General features: G+C 36.3%; 1 long non-coding RNA gene across 1 annotated transcript; it reads left to right on the forward strand.

Annotated features, from left to right (window-relative positions):
* The first annotated feature begins 7,817 nt into the window (after positions 1–7,817).
* On the forward strand, positions 7,818–11,296 carry LOC147616989 (uncharacterized). Its single transcript, XR_015262318.1, has 3 exons — positions 7,818–8,109; positions 9,580–9,842; positions 10,806–11,296. It is a non-coding gene; the product is annotated as an uncharacterized LOC147616989 (long non-coding RNA).
* The last annotated feature ends 590 nt before the right edge of the window (positions 11,297–11,886 follow it).

Raw genomic sequence — 11,886 nt, forward strand, 5'->3', positions numbered from 1 at the left:
GTAAAACTTGAAAAATACAAAAAAGAAAAGAAATTTGCAAACCATGGTTTTAGAAATGTCAAAATTCAATTACAATACTTAGCGGAATTACATAAGTGTATGTTTCCAAAAAACTCATATACAAGATAAAGCATAATAAAAACCTATGGATCTAGGGGCTATCTAGATCTCATGTTGTGCGATTGGTATCGTTCCTTTGCAGCTCCAGCCCCTTCGCTTCTCACTTTTCCATTACTGCCGGCATGGACATTTGCACCACTTTTTCTAGTTACATGATCCTAAAATACAATAAAACTAACACAAGTGAGAATCAATTTTGCAAAAATAAAGAGGTTTAGGGTTTAGGAATGTACTTACTTGCCATGCTTGCCAAGCATCTCCTCCAGTAATAACAATATATCCTTCATCTTGCACCCTATCAAATAGAGCTTGTAAACCCCGTTGTAATGCAAAATCATATTCCTCTTACATAAGGGGCAGTCCATTGCTTCAAGCTATAGACATACAAACAAATGAACATTTTAGAAAGTTGTTATTTAAGTCAACCTTCTTTAATTAAAAGATAAGATACAATTTGAGGCTAATATATACTTACAAATATTGTTGGGATATCGACTCCTCCTTCACGTGTAACATCATGCTGCAACAAGTTATTTGCCATCTATCTAAGAAAAAACATAAATACTTAAAACTCTTATGCATAGGAAGCTACCGGCATGCGTTGGTTGCTGCCGGCATGCACAGGAAGCTACCAGCATGTGTAGGTTGCTGCCGGTAATCAAAGAAGCTACCGGCATGTGTAGGTTGCTACCGGCATGCATTGGTTGCTGCCGGCATGCATAGGAAGCTACCGGCATATGTAGGTTGCTGTCGGCAAGCATAGGAAGCTACCGACATGCGTAGGTTGCTACCGGCATGCATAGGAAGCTACCGGCATGCGTAGGTTTCTACCGGCTTCCATAGGTTGCTATCGGCATGCGTAGGAAGCTACCGACATGCGTTGGAAGCTACCGACATGTGTTGGTAGCTACCGATGTGCGCAGGAAGCGGCTAGCATGCATAGGTTTTGCTACCGGCATGGGTAGAAAGCGGCCGGCATGCGTAGGTTGCTACTAGCATGCGTAGGTTGCTACTAGCATGCATAGGAAGCTACTCGCATGCGTAGGAAGTTACCGACATGCATAGGTTGCTACCAGCATGCGTAGGAAGACTGGCATGTGGCGTAGGAAGCTACCAGCATGCGTGGAAACTATCGGCATGCGTGGGTTGCTACTACTGGCATGCGTAGGTTGCTACCGACGTGCATAGGTTGCTAATGGCATGCGTTGGTAGGTACCGGCATGCATTGGTAGGTACCAGTGTGCATAGGAAGGTACCGCCATGCATAGTGTAAGATTCCTTCCCAGCCCTCAAGATGCCCAGTATCTTCCCCTGTAATCAATCCCCTCTTCAGAATAATAAAAGATCTTGTTTCTACCTATTTTAGCTTAGAGAGAGAAAATATTCTAGAGAGAGGTTATTCAATTTTTAGATATTTTTGGATAGAAAAATATCTCTTCTTATTAAAATAAACTCCCCCGAAATAGAAGTTCAAAAAGATTTTCAGAAGGTGCATTAGAAACAAATTATAATCTGTTCAAAAGGCTTTAGCCTAAGGGTCCAGATTTTCTGAAAATTTTAGATTAAGGTTCCTATGGACCAAGAAGATTCATCCAAATGTAGGGAGGAGATAAATTGAAAAATAAAAGAAAAACCCCCCAAAAATGAGTTAATGTTCACATAAGATGAAGAGTGGACTAAGGACCAAGGAAAATAATTAAAAAATGAGTAAATTGGTGGCCACTCTTGATCCAAGCAAGAGTAGAACCCTCAATACCTCAAGCCAAAGGAAAGCTCACAAAACTCCATGTAAGTTAGAAATTCTACTTTTTAATTCTATTCTATGGTTTTTTAATTTCTTGCTTTTAAATTGAAATTATATGTTATGCCTTGATGGAATTGCTTCCCCCTTCTCTTAATTGTGAATTCAGCCCTTCTTTATCCAAGTTGTGTAATCAAATAAATAGAGTTAAACTTTTCATATTATTTACTCTTAGATTAGAGTGTTAAATTCATCTTGAGATGAATTCTAAGTAGATTTAGAATGTAAAAATTGAAAAATAGTCAGCCATACAAAGGAGGTTATGGCAAAATTTTCTTAAATTTTGTGGAAATAAGTTTTATCTTTATGTTATTCAAAAAGAGTAATCCTCTCCGTTTGTGTATTCTAAAAGTGTTATTTTCATTCTATGCATAGAAAGATGCATATTGGAAATATTTTTATTATAAAAGCGTTATTTTCATTAGATTTAAATTCTATGCATAGTGGATATTTTTTTATTATAAAAGTGTGATTTTCATTAGAATTAAATTCTATGCATAGAAAGATGCATAGTGGGATATTTTTTATTATAAAAGTGTGATTTTCATTAGATTTAAATTCTATGCATAGAAAGATGCATATTAGAAATATTTTTATTATAAAAGCGTTATTTTCATTAGAATTAATTTCTATACATAGAAAGATGCATATTGGATATTTTTTTTTATTATAAAAGTGTGATTTTTATTAGATTTAAATTCTATGCATACAAAGATGCATAGTGGATATTTTTTTATTATAAAAGTGTGATTTTCATTAGATTTAAATTCTATGCATACAAAGATGCATAGTGGATATTTTTTTATTATAAAAGTGTGATTTTCATTAGATTTAAATTCTATGCATAGAAAGATGCATATTGGAAATATTTTTTTTTATGAAAGCGTTATTTTCCTTAGAATTAATTTCTATGTATAGAAAGATGCATATTGAAAATATTTTTTTTATTTTAAAAGTGTTACTTTCACCAATATTAATTTTTATGCATAAAGTGATGCATAAAAGAATTTTTATTATTATAAAAGTGTTACTTTCATCAAAATTGATTTTATGCTTAAAATGATGCATATAAAAGAATTTTTTTAATTATAAAAGTGTTACTTTCATCAAAATTGATTTTATGCATAAATGATTTTTATATCAAAATTAGGGTTCTCTTTAATTCTATGTTTGATTTCCATGAATAATCGATAAATGAATAAGTAAATACACTGTGAGAGAAAATTGTACCGTTTCATATTCACTCGGATGGTATTGAGAAAATTCAGAAAACCTATCGAAGTCAAAAATTTAGATAAATTGATTAATTTATTCCTCATAAGAATTCATGATTAGTTTAGAAATCAGTTAAGTGAATATTTAATTAATGAAATTCAGTAAAATAGTAATTGAAATATCCCCCCTTTCGAGAAAGGTAGTTCAGGAAGAACCTTATCAGACTCGAACCTAGAATCAAACTTTGACTAGACCAAACTCTTCGTTAGTTTCAAGGAAAGACGATGTGACCAGTCAGGAAAATACACTCAAATCACCCACCAAATCTGAAACTAAGTTGAGACCCTTTGAATTGATCTGAGGATCAAGGTTACAGAACTCGAGGAATTCTGCTTGGAATTCAGACCTACGATCAAGAAGTCTTGGGATACGGATTTTATATATACTCATTATATTCAAAGAAAATCAAAACTGAAAACTTGCATAGAAACCCTGTTTTCTTAAAGGACAGTCTTACGCCAGAATGTTGGAGGGAGCATTTGGTATATGTGTTTTTCTAAGGGAAGTTTTGTTGCAAACAGTTGGCGTGGGGAGTGTTCAAAGGACGGCTCACACAGCAAAAACTTACCCATGTCTTGACCAGCCTTGGTATGGTGAGAAATGGTGTGCTTCCAGTACGATGGGCGAGGGTCGACGAAGTGGTCCCTGAGTGAAGTGCCAGGACACCTAAGGAGGATCCTGGAGGGTTTTGACCAGGTGCGATGCACGGGCTCGCAGTGCTTAGGACACCCATGCGTATGTCGTGGAAGATGTTGTATGATAGACAAATGTTTATTGTAATCTTACTGGATCTCGTTTGCTGATCAGCTGGTCTCAACGGAGAGTCCAGAGTGATACTGTTTTTTGTGAGAAACAAGGATTGGATGGAAATTTTGAGCTATGACATCTATAACCAATAATTGTTTGTTAATGGATTGTTTTATAAGTTAAAGTTTAAAGAGGAGTGTGTGCGTATATGTATTCTAAAGCAAAAGTTATGACATCTATAACCAATAATTGTTTGTCAATGGATTGTTTTATAAGTTAAAGTTTAAAGAGGAGTGTGTGCGTATATGTATTCTAAAGCAAAAGTTAAGAAAGGCATTCAATTATGGGTGGGTGAGTACTTGTCTGGTTCTACCAATTCCAGTGGTTGGGCGGTGGCTAACCCATGGGCTGGATGGGGTTAGGCTGGAATCAGTAGAGTTTTAATAATAAAATTGATTAATAAGAATACGCTTTTAGAACTCGAGTAGTTAAATAAAAGCCTGAAGACTTCTCTAATGAATAGATCAATGGCTGTGCTTGATTCAATTAGGAAAAAAGCGTTGATTCCTTCAAGTTAAGTCTATAATAGTTTCCCTTCTATCTGGTTTAATCAGATGATGGTTAGTTCAGTATCTTGACCTCGTTAGAAAAATTCGTTAAGAAAATAAAAATGGTGGAATCGTCCCCGTTTTTCGAGCACGAGAAATTTTCCCGGTTTCGGTTTTCGGAATGACCACCAGCTTAGTCTCATGGCTCGGACATTCGAGGGCGAGGCCCCGAGTGGGAAACCCTGCCCCGTGCAAGAGGGAGCTGCTTCCGCTCTGCCAGCAGCAATCAGGAATCCAGTGCGCGGAGGGGGCACTGGGATCTCACACATAGGTAGCTACCGGCATGCATAGAGCATGGAGCATGGAAAAATAAACAAACCCTAAACTTACAAACCCTATAGCATGTAAAAGCATAAGAGAAGAAACATGCAAGAAAGATATCCCTTACCTTGTGAGCTTGTATGTGTTGAAAACCTACAAAATCAAACCAAAATAAGAAAAAATGTATTAATAACAAACCCTAATTTTAAAAGCCCAAAAACGTAAAAACCCTATAAACATGTAAAAGCATGAAAGAAAAAACATATTACAAGAGAAAGAGATCTCTTGTGACACTTGTATGTGTTGAAAACCTACAAAATTAAACCAAGTCAAGAAAAAAAAAGTATTAAGAAAAATCAAGATCTCTTATCATATGAAACTTTAATGGAGAGCTCTTAATTAGGAAAAAAGAAGAAAAGAAAAACTTAAAAGAGAGAAAAGAGAAAGGAAATACTCAAAAGACAGCTTTCATGGAAAGCTTGTTTGCATAGGAGATAAATGAAAACTGTAGACATAACTTGCTTAAGCTTGAGGAGGATAGGGTAGGAGAGGTAGAAGTGATAGACAAGGCAAAAACCTACAAAAAAAAACTCAGAGTACAAGTTTATTGTATTCAAGAGATAAAACTACGCGGCGGTAAAAGAAGCGATAAAAACAACAAGATATTTTTACAGTATAGCAGCGTTTATTCGCTGCTATATAGATGCTGTTGAGCAGCATTTTTTCGTTGCTAAAAGTAGCAAAAAAGCGCTACTTGGCATCGATTTTTTGCTGCTAAACGCGTTGCTTAGCAGCGAAAAAGCACTGCGGAGCAACGATAGATTGCTGCTGAGCATCTTGAAACCCCCCGATATTTCCCTTCCAAAAAGCTGTAAAAATGCTCCTAAAAAACGCTGCTACACTCCCGATATATTGTAGTGATACATAATTTTTTTGTTTATTATTTGAATACATATATTTATATATTTGCATGTGTATATGTGCGTGTGCACGTGCCTGGGTTTGTGTGTATTTTATTATATTAAATATGATTATTTTTAATTAAATATATATTATGATAAAAATATTTATATTATATATATACATATAAATATATATATACATACATACATACATACATACATACATACATACATACATACATACATACATACATACATACATACATACATATATATATATATATATACATACATACATACATACATACATACATACATACATACATACATACATACATACATACATACATACATATATATATATATATATATATATATATATATGTATGTATGTATGTATGTATGTATGTATGTATGTATGTATGTATGTATGTATACACACACACACACACACACATATACATGTATATGTATATGTGTGTGTGTGTGTGTGTGTGTATATATATATACATATGTATATATATGTGTGTGTGTGTGTGTATATATATGTATATATACATACATACATACATACATACATACATACATACATATATATATATATGTGTATGTATGTATGTATGTATATATATATATATGTATGTATGTATGTATGTATGTATATGTATACATATGTATATATGTATACATACATATATATATATATATATATATGTATGTGTATGTATATATATTTGTGTGTGTGTGTGTGTGTGTGTACATATATGTATATGTATATACATACATATATGTCACACACACACACACACACACACACATATATGTATATACATATATGTGTATACATATATGTATGTATATATATACATATATATATATATATATACACACACACATATATATATGTATATATATATGTGCGTGTGTGTGTGTATGTATATACATATATGTATATGTATATGTATACAAACACCGGTTAACAATCGCGACTTGTTGAAGGGGGGTCTTGCCCACTCGTAGTAATTTTGGCTATAGCTGCTTTTTGATGACATGGAGTTCACATGTTTTTGGTTATTTATACTATTTTTGAAGAGGATGAGCCACAATATTGATTCTTGATTATATTATTAAAAGAGCTAATCTACTTGACTAGTATAAATAGGATGCTTATGTATTCAAAGTTAGTTATTTATGCTCTTTTTGAAAAGGATGAGCTACAATATTGTTTCTTGATTACATTATTAAAAGAGCTAGTCTACTTGACTAGTATAAATAGGATCCTTATGTATTCAAAGTTTTTTTTTAAAATATCTTTTACTTGATTGTGGAAAACTATTTTGAAGTTTTTACAAGTACCTATAGAGCTTGTACTTAGCCTTCTGAGTGGTTCAAAATCTTGACTTGAAGCATGTGGCAAGCTAGCATGTGGTTGTGCAGTGCTTGAATTGAGCCAATCTTATAATCTTTGCTTACTCATAATAAATCCTATGTTATATTTTTCTATTATCAAGGTTGTAAGGACATTTACATAAATTTTGAATGGTGTTATGTAAGGACATTTCTTACTATGAATAACTCCCCACTTTAATCTAAAACATTGCAATCCCTAAACCTATATAAAAAGATTACGTCCCCCCGGCTTTGCCTCTTAGAAACCTTGGCCTTATTTGAGAGCCATTCCCCATGGACATGACTCTTTATACACACTCTTTCCACCCAAAAAAAAGAACTTTTTAGCAAGAATAGCTATTAATATCTAGCTTGGATTGTGAGCCTTGTTAGTGGTTCACACTTTTGATTTGAAACATGTAAAGGCTAGCATACGGTGGAGCGTGAGAACAGAGACAATAATATTGTAATATTTTGGTTACTTATAATAAAGCCTTCTCTATATAACTTACAGGGCTTCACTTTGAGATGCCACGTGTCTAGTTTTTTAGGCATCTCAAAGTGATAGCCTAGAGAGACGTTTTTTAAAAGAGTCTTCACTTTTTTTTTCTTCCAAAATTTGAATCCTGAGGTGTCAGACAGCTGGCAGCCATTTTCTATTTTTTTTTTCAAATGGCTATGGGTATACGGGATTCCCCATCTCCTTGGGAGTCTTTCCCTTTGCTCTCCCCCTCCTCCTTTGAATCAGTTTGTTGCTAAGATGGGCTTGCCCACCTTCATCGGCTCCTCTAGCTCTTTCTTGGCAGCTTGGCTTCGCACACTGAGGACTCAGCAAATAGTGAACAAAGAAACTTCATCTACCCCTCCAGCTCTTCCTTGGCAGCTTGGCTCTACACTCAGGACTCAGCAGCAACAACGAACAAAGAAGTTGCGTCTGCCCCTCCAGCTCTTCCTTGGCAGCTTGGCTCTGCACTGAGGACTCAGCAATAATGAACAAAGATACATGGTGAGAAATTGCTTCGATGAATCAAATACAAATTGGGTGTTTCTTATCCTTATGAGTGCAATATGGCGAACAAAGGGTGGGGGACCATTGCACAATGGTGGCAAAGAAATGGCAAGAGATTATAGAACAAACATCTTGTGATACACTTCAGACTAGAAACAACACCCGCCCCTGGGCACTCTGGGAAACGAGAAGCGGCAGACCCTATCTGCTTGCTTGAAGTGGTGTTGTTGCTTCTTGTGGCAGCAGTTAGAGGTTTACAGGGAGGTGAGGCCCACCGGAGAGGACCCTTTCCACTCCTCCAGCAACAGGCATTCATTCATATATAGCTCTCTGTCCACTTCGTAGAACGGCCTAGCATCATTCGTCCATATACAGCTCTCTGGCCACTTTGTAGAACGCCCTAGCATGGTCATTACCTTGGCTAGAGAGTAATGTGTATCCAGCAACAACATGCATTCATCCATATACAGCTCTCTGTCCAGTTCGTAGAACAGCCTAGCATGGTCATTACCTTGGCCAGAGAATAGTGTGTATCCTCAGAGTAAAAGCCTCAGAGTAGAAGGCGATGGGCGTGTAGCGTTTGGGTTTGCCTTCAGCCTTCAGCCATGGGCACTTGTTGATGATATATGATGCTTCCCTTTCTCACCAGCTTCTGCCTAACCTATTGCTTGGTCCACAATATCTTCTTGCTACCCAATTCTGCCTAACCTATTGCTTGGCCCACACTATCTTCTTGCTGCCCAGATAGTTTCTAGAATGGTAGCGATGCCAGGAAGGACAGAAAGAAAAGAAGATGATGTCTTTGTGATATGCTAACAACATTGATGGCATGAGTTACGAATCTCAGATGATACTAATTAGTGTGATTAATGTCGATGGCTCTACGGCATTAATTGGTGTGTTTATAATGTCTTGAACTAAACCTATTGGTGTGATTAACATGATTACGCAAGTAATATGAGTCTTAGATGATACTAAATAGAGTGACTAACATATCTGGGCATTTAACATAAGTCTTAAATGATACTAATTGGCATGATCTACGTTGATAAGCATGGGATGTAAGTCTTAAATGATAGTAATTGTTGTGGACGCATGGATTTTTATCTATTAACATTGAGTGCTTATTATCCTTGGATTATGGCTTTGTGTATGGTGAGTATAATCACTTTGTGAGTGTTGTATTACTGTTGCTTGAGGAATGTCTTAGATATATTAGTGTAGTTCATCATGAAGGAGTTGTGTGGTTAGTGTTAACCTCTCTGTATTGTTGTAATTTTTTGGTGCAAAAGGTAAGGTTGGACACTAACACTATACGCAAACGGGGACTATGCTACTGAATGCAAGGAAGAAGAAGTGTTATGGAATTGCTGTAAGGCTAGATATTTAATTTGCTTGCTTTAATTGGTTTTGCATAATCAGTCTTAAATTTGTTCTACTGGTAAGCTAAGCCAATGTTGCATATAGGCGTATGTAACACAAGACGACAATCTGAATGGCATGCCTACAGTGAGGGAGAGCATAACATTCTCAGTGACGTTGCGTCTGTTGGACAAGATGCCTGTATATGAGAAGAAGGCCATAGTGGAAAGTGTGATTGTGAAGATGGGCTTGTAGGACGTGTGATTGCGGAGATGGACTTGCATGACTACACGGACACCCTGGTGGGAAAGTGGCACTTAAGGGGGATCGACACAGGCAAGAAGAGGCGAGTGAGCATAGCCATGGAGGTTAGTGCAATTAATTACTATTACTGCAATACATTGTAGTTTATGTCAAGCAATTTATCATTTTTCTCCTTAAATTTTTATCTTGCAAAATTATTACAACGAAGTCTACAAATACACTACATGCTATTTTAAATGATTAAAATAGCTTAATTATATTTCTCAAAAAAATTTAGTTCACCAGTGTGTGTGTGTGTATATGTGTGTATGAGTGATAGAGAGAGAAGAGAGAGAAAGAAAGAGAGAGGTGCTTGAGAGAGAAAGATGCATGTCTTTGTTTGAGAGAGAGAGAGAGAGAGAGAGAGAGAGAGAGAGAGAGAGAGAGAGAGAGAGAGAGAGAGAGAGAAGCTGGTGGGTTGAGAGAGAAAGGTAGAGGGAAGGAGGGAAAGAGAGAGAGAGATGCGCCTGAGAGAGAAAGTAAAATATCTTTGTATTGGAGAGAGAGAACTGTGTGGACAGAGATATATAGAGAGAGAGGGGGGTGCAGGTTCATAGAGAGGAAGAGAGAGAGAGATGTGCCTAAGAGAGAAAGATGCATGTCTATATTAGAGATCACAAGAGAGAGAGAGAGAGAGAGAGAGAGAGAGAGAGAGAGAGAGAGAGAGAGAGAGAGAGAGAGGCTATATGTGCGGGTATGTTTGGGCTGAGAGAAAGGTAGAGAGTGGGAGGGAGGGAGAGAGAGAGATGCACCAGAGAAAAAAATTTGAATGTCTCTCTTTTGGAAAGAGAGAATTATGTGGAATAAGGGAGAGGGTGCGTCTAGAGAGAGAGAGAGAGAGAGAGAGAGAGAGAGAGAGAGAGAGAGAGAGAGAGAGAGAGAGAGAGAGAGAGAGAGAGATGGGTAGAAAAAATTTAAATTTTGTGTATGTATGCAAAGTGTGCTATGACATCTTACATGTTAAATTCAATTCATTGATTTCATTTTTTTGGGAAACATAATTATAATTATGTTTATAAACTGTGCAGAAACATATATAACAGTCTGACTTTACAAAAGCCACACATATCCTTTGAAATCCCACTATTAATAAGTAAACCACAGATCTTATTCCACCTCTTCTCCTCGTGCAAACAAAAGATGAATGCTCCCAAGAAATGTGATATCCCACTTGCAAGCCAACCACTAGAAGAGACTCAATAGTACACCCTTTAGGAGTCTGTTCCTCCATGAACTCTTTCTTGGTCTAGATCTTTACAATAGGTCTCATTCCAACAGGATTCTCTATCAAGGCCATAGAGTTATGAACCGGTTGCTTCTCCTGTAGTAGATACCATCTTTGTGTCTTAACTGATTTCAACGTGTGTGATTAGTGATGCCTTCTTAATAAAGTTGTCTTTTTTAATGGTGTACTTAGCTCAACCCCTCGGAGACGGGTCTCAAACATTGAGTGTATTGGGACTTTATTTGGCCACACATGGACAATTGTATGTTGCTATGTCATGTGTTAGATCATCCGATGCAGTGAAAGTGTGTGTAAAGCATATTGTGGAATATGAAAGTGGCACAACAGGTTCAAATGAAGTCTTCACAACCAATGTTGTCTACAAGGAAGTTTTGCAAATGGCATGCCGAAGAATTTAAATGTAAATGGCAGCTTGCAAATGTTAGAGACTACATTTATACATATCTTTGTGCAATGAAGTAAGCATTTGATTGGAGAATGTTTCTGAAGATGTGCAAGTGTAGTCTTTGTTTGCTTTTGGATTGCTTTTATATACAATGCCCTTATATTATTCATTGCTTGGCTCAAGCTACTAAGAGCACACACACACACACACACACACACACACACACACAACCATACGTGTGTGTGTGTGTGTATAGAGAGAGAGAGAGAGAGAGGGAGAGGGGAGAGAGAGAGAAAGAGAGAGTGTGTTATATTTGATATTAGGGATATATTGCTTAGGATGGACGTGGCAAGGAGATCATTTTCATTCGTTTATGGTGATGGACAAGATATTGAAGGGTAAATGTTTTAGACGTTTGCTATAATTTAGGTATTATTATTTTTCAAGATCTATTTAATATTCATGCTAAATTGTAGAC

Source organism: Cibotium barometz, chromosome 37 (assembly GCF_041138505.1).
Source record: "Cibotium barometz isolate CiBa-2024 chromosome 37, ASM4113850v1, whole genome shotgun sequence".
Classification (NCBI taxonomy): Eukaryota; Viridiplantae; Streptophyta; class Polypodiopsida; order Cyatheales; family Cibotiaceae; genus Cibotium; species Cibotium barometz.